The sequence below is a fragment of the Castanea sativa genome, chromosome 5 (assembly GCF_040712315.1).
Source record: "Castanea sativa cultivar Marrone di Chiusa Pesio chromosome 5, ASM4071231v1".
NCBI lineage: Eukaryota > Viridiplantae > Streptophyta > Magnoliopsida > Fagales > Fagaceae > Castanea > Castanea sativa.
In genome coordinates, this window is record NC_134017.1 from 11,526,817 (window position 1) to 11,544,857 (window position 18,041).

Here is an 18,041-nt window from a genome sequence, read left to right on the forward strand (position 1 = left end):
CCCAATTTTTGACTATATAGGAATTTCTCTTTAAAACCCAAAGACCCAAAAACATGTAAACCCTACATGAAAGCCTTCAAAGTCTGAACACCGCAAAGATTTAGAAAACAAACACAGCCACTTCAACAAACAAGTCTTCTTCACTAGTTTTACTGCCCTTTCTTTCTCCTCCGCCACTTCCTATAAGTTGAGTTCTTTAAATTTTGGCTTTATTGATTGTTTAGTTCGTTAAACTTTGGCTTAAGGAGTTGGGGAGGAATAGGAATGCTACAACATATGATTTTAACTTCTATTTTGATACTTGTATTATTTTTCTGTGAATTCGTTTTCTTTTTCTATTATATATTTTTTCCTTTTTTTTTTATTTGGTTCAATTTGGCACTCTCATTGAATGCCAAGTAAACAAGTCCCATGCACAATATGGATAACATGCAGCCTTTCTTTATTTTACTTTTTATTTTTCTATTTTTTTTCAAGAGAAAAGTCTGGCAAAGTTTCATTCATAGATTAACCACTATTACATAGAAAGGGTGGGACTTATGCTATGACCACACCCGAGTATGTACATATTCAAGCCACAAGATGTTTGAAAGAGGAAGACCTTGAATTTCGAATGTCAAAAATATTATTTAAACTCTTGGCTTAATGGGTTTGACTGTTTCCTGTGAAGTATTGAAATTCAAAGTTATTATTGGTTGATTTGTGTTGTTTTATAGTCATACATTTTGATAAACTTAGTTTTAAGACATTTAAATTGACATTTAGAAAAACTATATTTTTCTTTCAATTTATTACAAAATTTTCTTTTAACATTGCAATGTCGGTGTTTTTTTGTTAAATATTTGGTTTATGCAAATTGTTTTGTTAAAAAGTTTCTATTGCAACTTATTTTGTTATGTAGCATCTTTTGGAACTTGATTTTCTCAAAATCAAGTTCAAAGTAGAAATTAATTTCACTAAAGTTGAGTTCTATGCAATTCAATGATATGTGACAAATGTGGAACTCAATTTTTTGAAACTCGAGTTCAACGTTCTATTGAGTATCATAGATTTCGGCAAAATTGAGTTCCATGTTGGAACTCAACTTTCATAAAATCAAGTACCAAAAAGAAGTTATATAACTAAATAAGTTCCGATAGAAGCTTTGTGACAAAAATAATTATCAAATATCAAATATTTAGAAGAAAAAAAAAAGTCTTATAACATATATTGGATAGAATACAGTATTTTGTGTTTCAGTTTATTATTATTGTTCTTTTTTCTTTTTCTTTTATGTAATTATCATCATTAAATAGTATCTTAAATAGTTACGAGGTACATTGTTCAAGAGGAGAGTAGGTTTGCATGCAAGATAATTGGTATCCCAACGTTTATTTAAATTTTTGTTTAATTGCATATGTCATATTGATGTTAGGGATTTTTTAAATTAGAATCTTAACGTGCAATCAAAGAAGAAGAAATGAAGAATTTTTTAAACCTTTTACAAAAATCTATCAAAGTTATGTTCGCAAAATATTCATATGTATCATAGAAAAATAAATAAATTTGCTAAACATTGTGCTCATTTAAGGTTCATTCCCAAAGGAGTTATAATGTTGTTGGATAGTACTCAATTTTACCACTTGAGTTAACTAGAACCCACGATTTTATGTTCTAAGTTATTATATATGTTCAATTTTTTTTAGATATCATCTTGCAAAATCGTTAAAATTTGTATTTTATTAATGTTACCTCACGTTTCTAAGTATACTATGCATTTATACAAACAAAGCTTTATTGTTAAATTATACTGATATGACGATTGTAGTAAATTTAACCAAGATTAAATCATAACTCGTACTCGATAGCTTCTTTGTGCATTGCACGGGTAATTCTGTTAATTTATAATGACATTTTTTTTTATGTTGCATAAGTTTTTTTAAATGCATTGTAAATAATAATAATAATTGTACATGACATTTTTTTTCTTTATTTTATAACACATAACTATTAGTATATATTTTAGCTATATACTATTATTTAGTAAGATTAAATCATATATTATATTTAATTTATTTCCCGTGCATCACATAGGTTAATGATTAGTAATAACTAATAGTCAAAATATTTGACTTTTTGTTGATCACTCCTCATTGCGTCACGTGGCTACATAAATTTATGCAATGTATGCAATTAAAAATATCAAACAATTGTGTTTTTTCATTTTTCAATAGACACATTTTCAGTCAATAAACACTCTACATCGATTGGTAATAAACTATAGTCCTTACAAAATATTGGTACCAATTAGGCTACATACTAACTCTCATCTATGGTCCTACGTAGATCAGCATTGGTCAATAACATCATCCTTATACTACCCAATATTTCCAATAGTTCACTCTAAATGTTTAGCAATTCACTATTTTTCAAGTGAGCGACATTAGTAATTTGTTTAAAACTTCAAATAGTAGGCTTCAAACAAGGAAAACAATTGACACCTTACGTACAATCTGTTAAAGTTTCACATTATTCAAGTCCAATCATCCTTTGGCCAAATTAAGCCACACACAAAAAAAAAAAAAAACTGTCATTTTGCCAAGGACTACAAATTAAGCAAATTGGTTTTCAACAAAAAGCTAATCCAAACACACTAATGCAAGTCTCATCACAAAAAATTTAAAAATAAATAAAAATATAAATAATTGGTTCCATACCAATTGGTTAAATGCATCAGATCGGGAGTTTAGGAACTTGTCACCATGTGTTGACATATGCCTGAAATTTTGCCAAGTACTTTCCTCTAATTCTAGATTTGATCTTGAAGCTTTTTCTCAATGGCCTTATCAACAACTTTGGCACTACTCAATCATAGATATGACTGGCATTTTATCATCATGTTGCATATGAACTTTAAATTAAAGTGAATGGTGATCTTTGTTAGTTGCCTTCTAAATGATTACTACAAATTTATCTCCAAAATATAACAAAATTTATTGGATTCTACAAATGACAATTTTGGAGAAGACCCACAAGTTTTTTGCGTTTCTAAGAAAGATGAAAGAGAAGAAGTTGAGAAGAAGTTGAGAAGAAGTTACCAAATGAATATGAACCACTATTTATACCCAAATGATTATGACCCTTCAATAAACACATTTTCATTCAATATGTACATTTTTGGTTAATAGACACATTATCATTCAATAGGCATTGTTTCATTCAATAGGCACCTTTAATATATATCCAATATGAAGGATTATGACATTTCAATAGAAAACTTTTTGGTATATTTGATTTGAAGGGTTATGACCTTTCAATAGGCACATTTAGGTATATATATTACAACATATCATGTATATACTTATATACACAACACAAACTAAATTGGAGATGCAACATTTTGTTTCTTATTCCGTCTTACAAAAAAATAATAAAGAAAAAAACATTGATTTCTTCTGTCTAATTAATATAATGTAATTTTTTTTTTAAATCTCATGCATTTTTGCGTACTTCTCCAACTCAAAAATAATAGGTGAATCTGAGAGAAACACAAATTAAAATTCCAAATTAGAGTTCTAATTTTGTAACATGTGTCCTAAATTATTTATTCTTAAAAAGTTTTATTTCTTAATGTCAGAGTCAAATGTGAGACCACATCATAAATATTCATCCAAGTAAGTTATCAAATACAAAAACCAAAAAGTCTAGAATAAATTAATCGTAAAAAAAAAAATGCTTCACAATAATTTTTAAAAAATAGACAATTTACATTTTATACTTAATAATATCCTTACAAATTTTTTTAAAGAGTTAACAAAATATAAAAATGACTATCAATAATATTTATATTTAAATTATATATATAAGTATTATATTATGCATCTTATTGTATATATTTAAATGTATCCATGCATATGCATGTGGTTACAAGCTAGTCTATATATAATAATAATAGGTAAAGCTAAGAGAAAATTCGATTAGATTTCAAATTGAAATTCAATTAAAGTCTAATTTTGCGCCCCATGTCCCATCTAATCTAAGTTTTTAAATTTTTGTGCCAAGTGAGTTAATTCAATGCAAAAATCGAATTTTAATTAGAGTTTAATTTTGCGACATGTGTCCCATTTAATCTAAGTTTTTTTAATTTTTGTACCAAATGAGTTAATTTAGTGTAAAAAACGAGGAGTCCAATATAAGTAAACCATAAAAAACAGAATTTTTGAATGATTTTATATTTATGAGCATTTTTTTTTTATAGAACTAAAAACAATTCAAGTATTGAAATTCAATTAGAGTATATATATGTCCCATTTAATCAATTTTTTTTTATAAAAAAATTGTATCAAATGAATTAATTTAGTGTAGAAAACTAGAAGTCCAATATAAATAAATCATATATCTAACACTATATATAAAATTAGAGGAAGAGAGAGTTTGAATTATTTTATATTTATGAGCTTTTTTTTGTATAATTAAAAACAATTCAAATTTATAAGTCATATATATACACACACACACACACACATATATAGGTAAAATTTAGAGAAAATCCAATTAGATTCCACAATTGAAGTCCAATTTCACGTCATGTGTCCTAAATTATTTATTTTTAAAGAGGGTTTTATTTATTAATTTTGAAATCAAATGTAGAACCATATCATAAATATCTATTCAAGTGAGTTATTGTGTACAAAAACCAAAGAGTCTAGAATTAATAAACATAAAAATATTTAAAAAATTGACAATTTACATTGTCTAAATAATAACATTCTTACGAGATTTTTTAAAGAGTTAAAAAAAAAATATAAGAATGACTATCAATGATACTTAAATTATATATGTAAGAATTATACTATGCATCTTAATATCTACCTTTTAAGTATATTCATGCACATGCATAATGTTACAAGCTAGTGTATATATATATAGACAAAGCTGTGAGAAAATCTATTAGATTTCAAATTAGAATTCAATTAAGGGTCTAATTTTGCACCATGTGTCCCATTTAATCTAAGTTTTTAAATTTTTATGTCAAGTGAATTAATTCAGAGTAAAAATTGGATTTGAATTAGAGTTTAATTTTGCGCCACATGTCCCATATAATCTAAATAAGTTAATTTAGTGTAGAAAACGAGGAATATAATATAAATAAACCATAAAAAAAAAATCATATATCTAACTCTATATACAAAATTAGAGGAAGAGAGAGTTTGAATGATTTTATATTTATGAACTTTTTTTTATAACTAAAAACAATTCAAATTTATAAGTCATTATGTAATATACCATGACTATATGTACGGTCCATTATTAACAAGGAAATATATATATATATATATATATATATATATAATAAACCAAAATTTAGAGAAAATTCAAATAGAATCAAAATTAGGTTTTGCTTTTGTTAGTTTTTCATACATATTAAATTTTTTAGATTTGAACCTTTTTTTTTCTGAACTAATGAACATATTTTTTTATACTATTTCTATTCAGATATTTTGTATGCAAAGATATTGAATGCAACATGCAAATTGTAATTGAGCTGAACAATCTCTTGCACCTATCCCCATTCAATTTAGGAGATACTATTTGACCAAATTATTATTATATTTTGTGTTATATTTAGTATAATTTCACAAATAATAATTGTGAATTCATATTGTATATGTAATATCCAATAATGATTTTCAAAATTAAATATGTAATAGTAATTCAATGAAAAACTTGGCGTAACCAATATCATGAAAATTCCAAGAAAAAACTATTTTAGTACCTTCAAATGTCTTAGTTGAACTATGTCCTATATGTTTAATAACTCAAACTAACATTAATAGTACCACTATAATTCATTACGCATGGATTACATACTAGCATATATATAGAGTGCACCATAAGTAACATTTAAACTTTGTTTGAGATTTCATAAGAGAATGGAATGGAATGAAATGGAATGATCATAATTCATAAGGGAATGGAAATAAATAGAATGGAATAAAATGTATTTAAGCAGGGGAAAGAAATTATAAAAAAAAAAAGAATGAAATGGAATCAAGTAACCTTAATTGGATATTTTAAAATAAAGGAATGGAAAGAAATGAAAATGAATAAAATATAAGTAATCTTGTTTGGGAGTAACATAGAGGGAATGGAATATAATTATTTTATGAAAATATTATTATTAGACCCTTATTTTAAAATAAAGGGTTGAATATATATGGGTATTTTGAGAGTTTTAGTAAAAAAATTGTTAGGTTCTAAAAGTTTAGAACAATTAGCAAATCGTAAACACACAAGAACATACAAGCTGTAGAAAGAAGATTTCAGAATCTGCCTGGTTTGACCAATCAAGAATTGTATCTGTAGAATTTTAATTAAGCCCAAACAACAGTTCAAGCCCATTAAAGATTAGGGTTTCAGATCTACTTCTCCCACTATATAAAAGAAACCCTAAGCACATTTTTATAAGGCTTTTTAGAGAGAGAAGAGTGTGTCTCTTTTGTATTTTAGGGTTTTGTTCCTAAAAAGCTCTCTCGGTGTTATTACTTGAAGAATCTCAAGATCCGGTATTGTAGAAGTTGATGCCTTTTCTAGTCATCAAAGGTATTGATGATCTAAACCTTCAAGGATGGTCTTGGAGTCACAAACAAGAGAGTTTGTGTTGCTAAACTTTTGAGTGGGATCTTAAAGTCACAAACTTAGGTGTTTGTGTTTTGCAAAGGCCAAATAAAGAAGTAGTTCGTGGACTTGGAGCTATCATGGGGTCGTGGTAGTAGGTTTTCTACTCGAGGTAGCAATAGAATGTTAGTGGTCTAAGTTCTATTGTACAAACTTCAATTCTTTCATAGTGGATTTGCTGTTTTACCTTGAGGATAGTTAGGTTAAATCCTCCCTAGATTTTTTACCGGTTTAGTTTTCCTATATTATCATATCGCTGTGTTATTTATTTTTCCACTACTTTACATGATATGATTGTTATTATTTTAACCTAGATCGGAATAATAAACTTAAATATTCACTTGGTTAATTAATTAGGTTAAACAATCCAGTTTACAGGGATCTAAAACCGTAAAAAAATTATTAAATCTCACTTCATTCCCGCCATTCCTCTCAATTTCCAGAGGAATGAAAATAGATTTTAAGGGAATAGAGAGTGATCAGTGGCGGCTCTAGGAATTTTGTTTAGGGGAATCATTAAAAAATTTTAATAAAAAAAGAACTTGAATATATCGAGTTACCAACAAAAAAAAAATTAATACATGAAGTTTTACAACTTCCTTCTACAAGTACTCAAATTTTGAATTGTTATATGATAGTTCATTATGAATATCTATTGCCAATGTGGGTAACTATGAGCCTATAATCATTTTATTTTGTTAAGTTTATCTAACATTTTTAATTTTATGCGGTTTTTATTATCTATTTGTCATTGTTTGTATAAAAATATTTTAAACTAAATTATTAAACTAAACTCATTAGCTTTGTATTAATTATTGACGCCCAAGACCACACTCATTCATACATAAAATTATACACTAATGTCTACTTAACTAATCAAATGCTTGGACAATCACTATCAATTTTTTTTTTCTTGAATTTTACTAACTTTATAACAGAAAGTTATTATAAGATGATAACAATATACAAACATGTAACAAAACATTTCTATTTCCTAATTATTAAATTATATAAATTTTTATTATTTTTATATTGTACACACAAACATCCACGCACATCATAATTCACTCAAATAACATTATAATAAAAACTAATGCATACAATCAATATTAGACACACTCTCACACATAATATAAATTTAAAAAAATAGTGACACTTACAATTCACAAACACGTACTCTTTAAATTGTTAGAGTTGGAAATACTTGTAATCAGAGTATGCAAAATTTAAGTCAAGATGTGCAAAAATATTTTTAGGAAAAAATTATAATATTAAACTAACAAAAAAAATATTATATATATATATAAATTCTTATTTTTTTTGAAGTCAGGGGGTTCATTTGAACCCCCTGAAAGGAATGAGTATTCCCTCCTATCCATTCCATTACCTCACACTTAAACTCTTAAACAAAAGAATGGATTTTACATTCCCTCCATTAAAACTCCCAAACAAGGGAAGGGAAGAATATTCTAAAATTTTTCTTTTTATTTTCTTCCATTCCATTCTATTTCCTCCTCCCAAACTAGGGCTTGAGTTCTGTAATGTTATGAGTTCCAGATAACTCAACTAGTGAAACTTATGATTATTCCCTCTAAGAGGAATGAGTATTCTTTCCTATCCATTTCATTATCTCACACTTAAACTCTCAAACAATGGAATGAATTTTCCATTCTCTCCATTAAAACTCCCAAACAAGGAAAGGAAAGAATATTCTAAAATTATTATTTTTATTCTTTTCCATTCCATTCTATTTCCTCCTCCCAAACGAGGGTTTAAGTTTTGTAATGTTATGAGTTCCAGTTAACTCAACTGGTGAAACTTATGATGGTTGAATAAGAGATTTAGGGTTCAATTTCTGCTTACACCAAAAACCAATTGATGTCTTGGTCTGATCTATCATCAAGAGTATACAAATAACTTCATTTACCCTATTATACACTATTTAATTATATGGCACAAATCTAGACTCTATTACTATTATGCACATATATTTCAAGAGTCTTGTGTGTGTGTGTATATATATTACATGTCATTAAAATGATTTTAGGGAATGTAAATTCTTAAGATTAATATAAAATATGAATATATTACTTTAGTGAATTTACATATATTTAATTATTTCAATCAATTTTAAGTTGGGGGATGAATGATTGAACTCTAGATGTTAGGGTTGGAAACACAAAGAGATACCAATTGAACCAATGTGTTATTGGTGAATTTTACCTTAGTTTAAAATACTTTTTGTTCTAAAATAGATGAGAATTTATAAATAAATTGCATTTAAATGAAACCTATGTGGGGAAAAAAACAAACACGAAAGGCCCATGCAAGATAAATGGGTTTTGGATGTGAACCCACCACAATTGATTTGTAAAGATGAGAATAGTGGACCAACACTTGGACTTCTTATCTAATAGGTTGAAGTTTCAAAAAGTGTCTAGATGGAAAGGAGTAAAAATTAGACAAATTAAATGTGCAAAGGTGCTACTCTCGGATCCCCCCACAAAACCTAAAGAACATATGGATAAGAAACAAATTAAAAGTAGTTTGTGTGTGTATATATATATGATCGATGACAATATTAGTATGTCATTTGAATAATCATATTATTTTTAATAATTTAAGTTTCTTTTTTTTCTTAATCTTTTTTATTATAATTTGATACTATTAGTATGTCATTTGAATAATAATATTATTTTTAATAATTTAAGTTTCTATTTTTTTTCTTATTCTTTTTTTATTATAATTTGATAGTTAGGGTGGGGGATTTGAACCCTAGATTTCTCCATTGAAAATACCAGGAGATACCAACTAATTGAGCAAGGAGCCTCTTGAGTTTTTTTTCTAATTCTTGATGAATGATAACAAGTAATAGAATTGATAAAACTAACTCTTCAAGTGTTAAGAACATCATATATCATAAAATGAGTGTTACAAGTGCATCATGTAAAAAAGTCCTATAAAATTTTTTAGAACAAAACTAGATTATACTCATGTATTACACAAAATATCAGTTAGTTTATGAACACTCATATGTGGTGAGGGAGTCTTCGAAGAAAAGAATCATATATATATATATATATATATATATATATATATATATATATATATATATATATATATATATATATTTCAAGATAAAGTCATAAAACGAATAAATTAACTCAAAAACTAAATTACGAAATTTCATTTATTTATTTAATTTAAATTCTTTTATTTCAGGGGGAGCAAAGCAGCAAAGTTTATTTCTTTTCTACGTTAATAAAAGAACCAACAACCTGATTGAAAAAGTAGCTATTAAGACTAAGGCTAAAAAAAAAAAAAATTTAAGAAAAATTTTGTGATTGGTTATAAATCAGTCAGTTAACAATGAAAAGTTATAAAATTAATTATTTTAACGTTAAACACGGGTAATTATTGGATACTCTAAGAGAATTATAACTGCGTAATCTCCCCTCTCACATAACTGTGGGTCTCACTAATTAAATTTATGGTAAGACTCATAATTCATGTGAGAGGAGGGAGTACGTATTTATGGTACTTCCGAAATATTCAATAATTTTCTCATACAACACTTGATATTACAATAATATCAATGCCCATTCCATAAATATCTGTAACAATAACCCACACAAAATGACATCATTTTGGATAGAAATATAGAAAAGTATATATTTTTTTTAATAAGTATAATTTCTTTTAGGTAGGTAAATACAGATATAACAGGCCATTACAATGATAATAATTGATGGTATAAATTTATTAAATTATAAGTTTTGAAAGTCAAATGACTATTTTATAAAGTAACCTAAACTTAAAAGAGCATAAAATACATTTTATATTGCCTAAGATTATGAAACTTAATTCTTGTTTATTTTAACATTTCTTTTGTAGCTGGATTGTTTGAGTTCTTTGACAAGGGTATTGCGTAATGATGCATAATTAATGATAGAGTGTTCTGTCATCTGTGATCTTGATGTGCCTCCTGGGTCTCCACAAAGCCATTGGCGTGTCTCCGCCACAGGACTTTGTCATTATCCAACTACAAGAACTGTTGGGTGGTGGATGCATTATTGGATCTTATCGTATAGATAATACATTGCATCCAAGTTATTTGGATCGGTTGGCACTGGGCACACTTATGAGTTATGACATTTTTTAATAAGCAATAGTAGCCATTGTTTACAATGATGGGTTAGAATAATAATCCTTAAAAAAAAAGCTAATAATTGAGAGATTTCTACTGTTACTTTGTCCAACTTCTTTCTGGTGTAGGAGTTTGATGGAACTAACCTAGCGGCTCTGGTGAATCCTCTTGTCGTTGTCCATGGCAGTATCTTTAGAAAAGTATTGAAAGAATATGATTCGGCATTGGATTGATGTTAAATAATTGGGCTGGGTCACCAATTTATTTTTTATATATTGTGGTTTATGGAGCTTACAATCATAAATATACATTATGCATAAAAGGCCGAACTGTTCAGTGGTTTTGAGATAAGCTTGAAACTCAACGACTGTTTGGTGGTGATCATGCATTGTATATTTATATATGAATGATCACTTTTGTTTTGGGTTTTTTTTTTGGTGTGTATTAAAGGTAAGAGAAGATTTTTTTTTTTTTTCGAAACTATTGACACACAATGAGACTATTTGATTTTTTTTTTTATTAAAAAATAAGGATTGGTATTTGGTACTACTTGGTTATATAAAAGAGGTTTTTTTTTTTGTGCATGGATATATGTTAGTCACTACAGGTTAGTCTCGTTAGATCCAAGTTTTTTTTTTTTTTTTGGAGTAAACAAAAAAAAATATCAATGGCTATACCGGTGTATTTTTATGCTTAAAAAAATAACAAAGACCAAAGTCTGGCCAAAATGGACTTTTGCCTTTTCTTTTTAAAAAATTTAACAAAATGCCCCACGTCTGAAGCTAATTAAAAAAATGCCTATATTTTGAAGTTTCAAATGTAAAACTCGATTTTTGGAATATCGAGTTATAACGAACGTGGACTTAGGAAAAAAAAAAAATTTTGGTACTCGAGTTCCATAAACTCGAGTTCCATTTGAACTTTTTCAAGGAACTCGAGTTCCATGGACTCGAGTACTTCACATGGTACTCGAGTTCATGAAACTTGCGTACCAAAAAAAATTTTTTTTTTTTTTAATTTTTCAGTTTGTTATAACTCGATGAACTCGAGTACCAAATTGAACCTGAGTACCAGAATTTTTTTTTTTTTAAATTTTTCAGTTTGCTATAACTCGATGAACTCGAGTACCAAATTTTTTTTATTTTTTATTTTTTAGTTTGCTATAACTTGATTGTCCAAAAATCGAGTTTTAAATTGAGACTCGATTTTTAGAAAATCGAGTTTCAAAACGGGAGCATTTCCCTAATTAGTTTCAGATATGGGTTATTTTGCTGAAAAGTTTTGGCGAAAATGGCAAATGCTCATTTTCTCCCCCAAAGTCTAAGAGGTTAAAAATAGACAATAAAGAAACTTTGACTTGAGACTATCATAGATTCAAAAGTAAAATGAAAATAGAACATTGGATCATGAATGTCTGGTGGTAAGTTGGAACAAAATAATATAAAGTACAATGTTTAGTTACAAAATTAGTTATAATTTTAGCCTACAATATTATTGAATATCTTTTTATTGGAGATGAATTTTGACAAATCCATCATTGTGTTGGAAAAAACTAGTTTTGTATCTCATACAAAACACATAATTGATAACATACACTATGTAAATTTCAGAATTAAAAAACAAGATAGCGTATCTTGGTGTGGAGAAATTCAAAACAAAGATTAGAAATACTTGGGAACACTTTTAATCTTCACTCCAATTTCACTTTACGCCCAAGACGTGTGGTCTCTCAATCAGTTTTTAAAGGGAGAATGAAAGTGTGTCTCACTTTCACTTACACACTGTTTCTTATATCCCTAATAAAAATTCTGTATATTTCTCCCTTTATAACTAACTGATTATTTAATTGAGCTGGCCTATTGGGCCTTTCCAATTGGGCTTTAGTGTGTGGCTTAGAGTGGGACCAAAAGGGACCAATAAGACACTAGCTCCAATGGGCCTTGGGCTTTTCCGTCAACTCTTGATAAGTCCAAAGTTACCATTAATTATATTTAATACCGCTATATAAATATAATTGCACTCTAGGCCTTATTAATAAATTATATCCTAAGATTTTATTGTACATGCAACCCCTTTATAAAATATTCGTAGTAACACAAAGTCATGAATGTAGACTGTCACTTTGTAAATTATTACATCTTATCCCTGAGTACCCGGTTTAATCCTTTAAAGCTATTCATTATATATTTATGAAATCTAATTTCATAAATATATACTTTAGTAATTTCTTACCAAAGTGGTTAGACCTAACTCTCTGAATAACTGAACTTATTAAACTTATCTCAAGGGAATATTTTATATCTCCATCAAGAGACTATGAATTCCATCTTGAGAATATATGTTCCATCAACACTAAATGTGGTTACCCAACATACTGAAATTTTGACCGTTACTTTAGATCTCACTCCTAATATATCAAAGCAACCTACACCTCATGATCAAGTTCATTATTCTCTCAGGATTAAGAGTTCATACAAATAAAAGTCGTGAGATTTATTATTCACTTGACAGTCATTAGGAGAATAATAAATCTCACAGCGGTTCAGTTCAATATGTCTTAACTCTTAAAATATATCAACTAGAAGTTTCCACTTCCATGATCAAGACAAATCATCTTCGTTGATACGTTATAGTCCTCGCAAATGAAATGCCCAATTTCATCACCGACTAGGAACCATAAATTTTGAGTTTACAAATAACTTGTGATTTATATCTTCTGTGACTTTTCACATAAATCACATACTATGCATCTCATGGACTATATAATAATGTCTCAATATTCATGTTACCATTATTTTAGATAATAATAAAACAAATTTATTAAACACAACATTAAGTCATACATAATGTCATACATAGTATCATACAATAGGATTTAAGGGCACACATCCTAACACATTGGATTACATCTTATTCATTTTTTGAGAAACACACACACACGCGCGCGCGCGCACACACACACACACACACACACACACATATATATATATAGGGAAAGGAGATGAAATAAGGAAATACATTCACACGCTAACACCAAAACTGCATGTGGCAGTTAGTGTTGCGAAACAAGTGATAATATCACATCTTACCGATGTGGGACTACTCAACAACACTGAGTATCTTTTTTTTTTTTTTTGAGAAACACACACACACACACATACACACATATCTAGAAAATTAAAGATCAATACCTATGTCATCAATAAATTGTTTAAATTGTAAGTTTTAGTAGTTTAAATTATGCACAAAATATAAGCTTATAGATCATATAGTAAATAATATCCGATTAACACAAAATTTGACATGTGTATTAAGAGAATAAAGAATGTGTAATTTAACGGTTATATTTTCAAAATATGTGGTAATATTTATTTTATTGAGTAAGGTTATAGCCTAAGGCTACAACCAATTTTGTAACTAAATTTTGTCCTAATATAAATTCAATGGTGAGATAAAAGTGAAGTAAACAGTTATTGTTATTAAAAAAAATTTGGCTACAAACTCCTTTTTTTTTTGCAAAACAAACACACACATACAAGGGAGAGGGAAAAAAGTTTTAACACAAACTCTACTCAAAAGCCATGGTAGCTTTTAAGGGAGTATGGGGCAAGTAATTTGGCTACAAACTTGATTGTAGCCTAAGGCTACAACTTCCTTTAAAAAATTTAATATGCCTCCATATTTAAAAATTTTAATCATTAGATTCTATATATTGTATAATTTTAATACACATGTCAAATTTTATGTTAATAAGATGTTATTTACTATATGATTAACTAATTTATTTTTTATGTATAATTTTAGAGTAGAAAATTTTGCAATTTAAACAATTAATTGATGACATAACTATTAATCTTTGATTTTCTTGAAATCTTGCAAGTATAGAGGATATAAAAAGAAAGTGTAATCTAATGATGGATTTGTCAAAATTCACATTTTATAAAAAGATATTAAGTGATGTTGTAAATTTAGGCTACAACCAAGTTTGTTGCCAAACTTTAACCGTAATAAAATATCAATAAAATAATAATAAAGTAACTCACATTCAAGTATGGGTATGGTAAAGTAACAATGAAGTAACTTGCTTTCAATAGTTAAAACAATTACAAATTCAAAGGTAGTAACTTATATGGTATTCTACCTTTTTCAGTCAAAAAAAAAAAAAAACTTATATGATAGTAAAAAAACAGTTTTAAGAGTTTAGAGTTAATGAAGCAATAAAGTAAAACAAATTTAGCTGTTAAAATGGTTTGAGTTCAATAATAAAACAATAGTAAAATACTAAAATATACAAGTCCAACAATAAGAACAATAGTCAATCCAACCATTAGAGAAATAGTATACGGCCAGGAGTTCAACTATAAAATTTTAAGGCTAAAATGCAAAAATCACTTTCTAAGTTTCTCTATAATTCATTTCAATCCCCTAACTTCACTTTTGTTCATTTGGTTTTTCTAAGTTTCAAATTTATTCAATTAAGCTTTTCCATTAACTTTTGTTAAAAAAAAAAAAAAATTTAAATTTGAAAAATATTTTTTAATCATTAATTGAATTTTTTAATTTAAAAAATTTGAAGAAAAATTTTAAAAATTGGAAAATTAACTACAACATATAATAAAAGTTGATGAAAGAGCTTTTATTGAATAAACTTGAAAGTTAGAGGATTGAAATGAATGAAACTAAAGTTAAAAGATTGAAATGAATTTTAGTGAAACATAGAAAGTAATAAATTTTGCATTTTAGCCAAATTTCTATAGAGTAAATTTGAATATGCTCGATGAATGTATCATAGATGACATGACCAATGTTGTCCAAAGGGAATGGGCTCTTCCTTCGTTAAACCTTTCATTGCATGAAAGATACTTGAGTGAAGTATAATAAAATGAAGTAGAGGGAAGATATTTTTTTCTTTGTTCCTCTCTTGAGCATTTGAGTCAAGAAAGGATTATGATAGCAAGCAATAATTTGAGTGTGATGTGAAAGATGATTGTATGTTTGTATCAGTGCTTAAATGTCATCTATTTTGTATTTTCCCTTGTCTTCCTTAAATAAGGCTAAAAGGATCTTCCTTTTCTTCAAAAAAAAAAGAAAGAGAGACGTGACATCCGGGGAAGTTTGATTTATTTTAAATAGTGAACCTGGCTTGTTGCTGACCTTCTTCTTTGGCTTAAGAGAGACAAGTTAACAAATTTTGGTTAGCTTGGTCCAACTTCTGAAAGAGTTAAAAAAATTGACGAGTGCTTGGATAGATGTTGTCATGTTTATAGAAGAGATCTGTCTGTTTGGTAATGTTGTTCTAGTAACGTTGTTTATATTTTTTAAAAATATGCATGGGTGAAAAAGTGTGTAGAAATACGAGTAATGTTGTTTAAAAACTGAAAACTGTTGTTTAAGTGCATGTACCAAACGGACCGCTAAGGTTTCAAATAACACATGAAATATCAATTGGACATGATGGACCTATTCTTCCCGGGGCTCATTGGTGATTGAGGAATTTGACCAATGAAATCTTTGTATTGCAACTACTCGTTCAAAAATTCACATGACCACTTGTGATATGTCAAATTCATGTGGACTATTAAGAGCCACTGAATTAAACATACCTTTTGCCCTTAAAACTACAAAACACAAGTTGGCCTTAAAAGAACTTATGGTATTAGACTATGATTCAAAGCTTAAAACGACAATTCATGTGGCCTGTGTGGGTATAAGAGATTTATTGAGAAATTAATGTGGAGCCTTGGAGCAATATTTGGCCTTACTATTTGTCTTTGGCCCAAAATTGCTCCTCCTTTGCTGCAACTTTTCCTTTTCTTTTAGGAAAAAAATGAGATGATGATGCGTTGTCTAACTTTCTTTAGGAGTGTTTATCTTGATTGGTTGTAGGTTAAGGTAATGAGAAGTTTGCTACCTTATTGAATTTTGACAACAGTATTTTGAGTTTTGGCTAGGTACCCACGCTTTGGTCTTGTTCTCAGTTCTCACACAGAGAGCAGTGGCCTTGATGTGGCAATGAGCCAAAACTGTTTTTAAGTTGACAAATTTGCATTTTTAAGAGAAAATGTTTGGTATCAAATGATACCATGTCAATAGTATTAAAATCCAATAAGCGTGAGGCATGTCAGAAAAAAAAAAAAACTACTCCACTAACACATGTCTTTAATTTATTAGTGGGTAGTTATTTTTATACACATATTTCTCATTTATTAGGTTTTGATATAAATGATGTGATATCATTTTATACAAAATATTTTTTCCTATAAATGACTTAGTGATGGCCTACTTGCTTCAAATTCATTATTTTACTCATTAAGGCTTGGGCCTTCATGAAATATTAATGGGCTACATGATTGATGTAGGTAGCACTATGGACCCAATGGATATTTATTTATTTATTTATTTTGTGGAGGAAAGACCCAATGACTTTTTCTTTTTCTTTTTTTGAGGAAAAAAGATCAAATGACTTAATTAGCTTGAAATTGGCATTTATTCTCCATGAACCACTTTGTATAAAATATAAATATAGTCTTTATTGGAAAGCCCATACTATGAGAGATAAGAAATAATGCTACTCTTATAAGCATTGATCCATTAAGGAGAAAATATGAGTCTTGAGCCCAATTGCAATGGAAGAAAAACGTGAGTTTTGAGCTCATCTTATGATGTCGAGAAAATACAAGCCATGATTTTAGTCTATGAAATATAAAAATGTGAGCCATAAGCCCAAACCGTTAGGCATTAAGAATTTTATGCAAAGCTCAATGCAATTTGGGCATTTCTGGCTTTAAATGAACCTAGTCCAACACCTCATTCTTTGTTCTTAGTCAACTTAGCAAGATAGGTAAAAGAGTTTCCACATCCCATCATTGCAAGATAGACAACTAAGGACAGAATGAAGATCGATAGCTAAGGACTCTTATAATGGCAAAAAGAAATATAGGCACCTATGGACAGAATAAGGACAGAAATAAGATAGAAAGTAGAAAGAAAGGAAGGAACGACAAAGCCTTATAATTGCAAGAAAACAAAATAAGGACAGAAAGTAGAAAGGAAGGAAAGAACGGTAAAGCCTTGTAATTACAAGAAGACTGAATAAGGGTAGAAAGAAGATCAAATGAAGAAAAGAAGGAACGTCAAAACCTTATAATTGCAAGAAGATCGAATAAGGATAGAAGTAAGATAGAAAGTAGAAAAGAATGAAGGAATTACAAAGCCTTATATTTCATTTGTTATATGA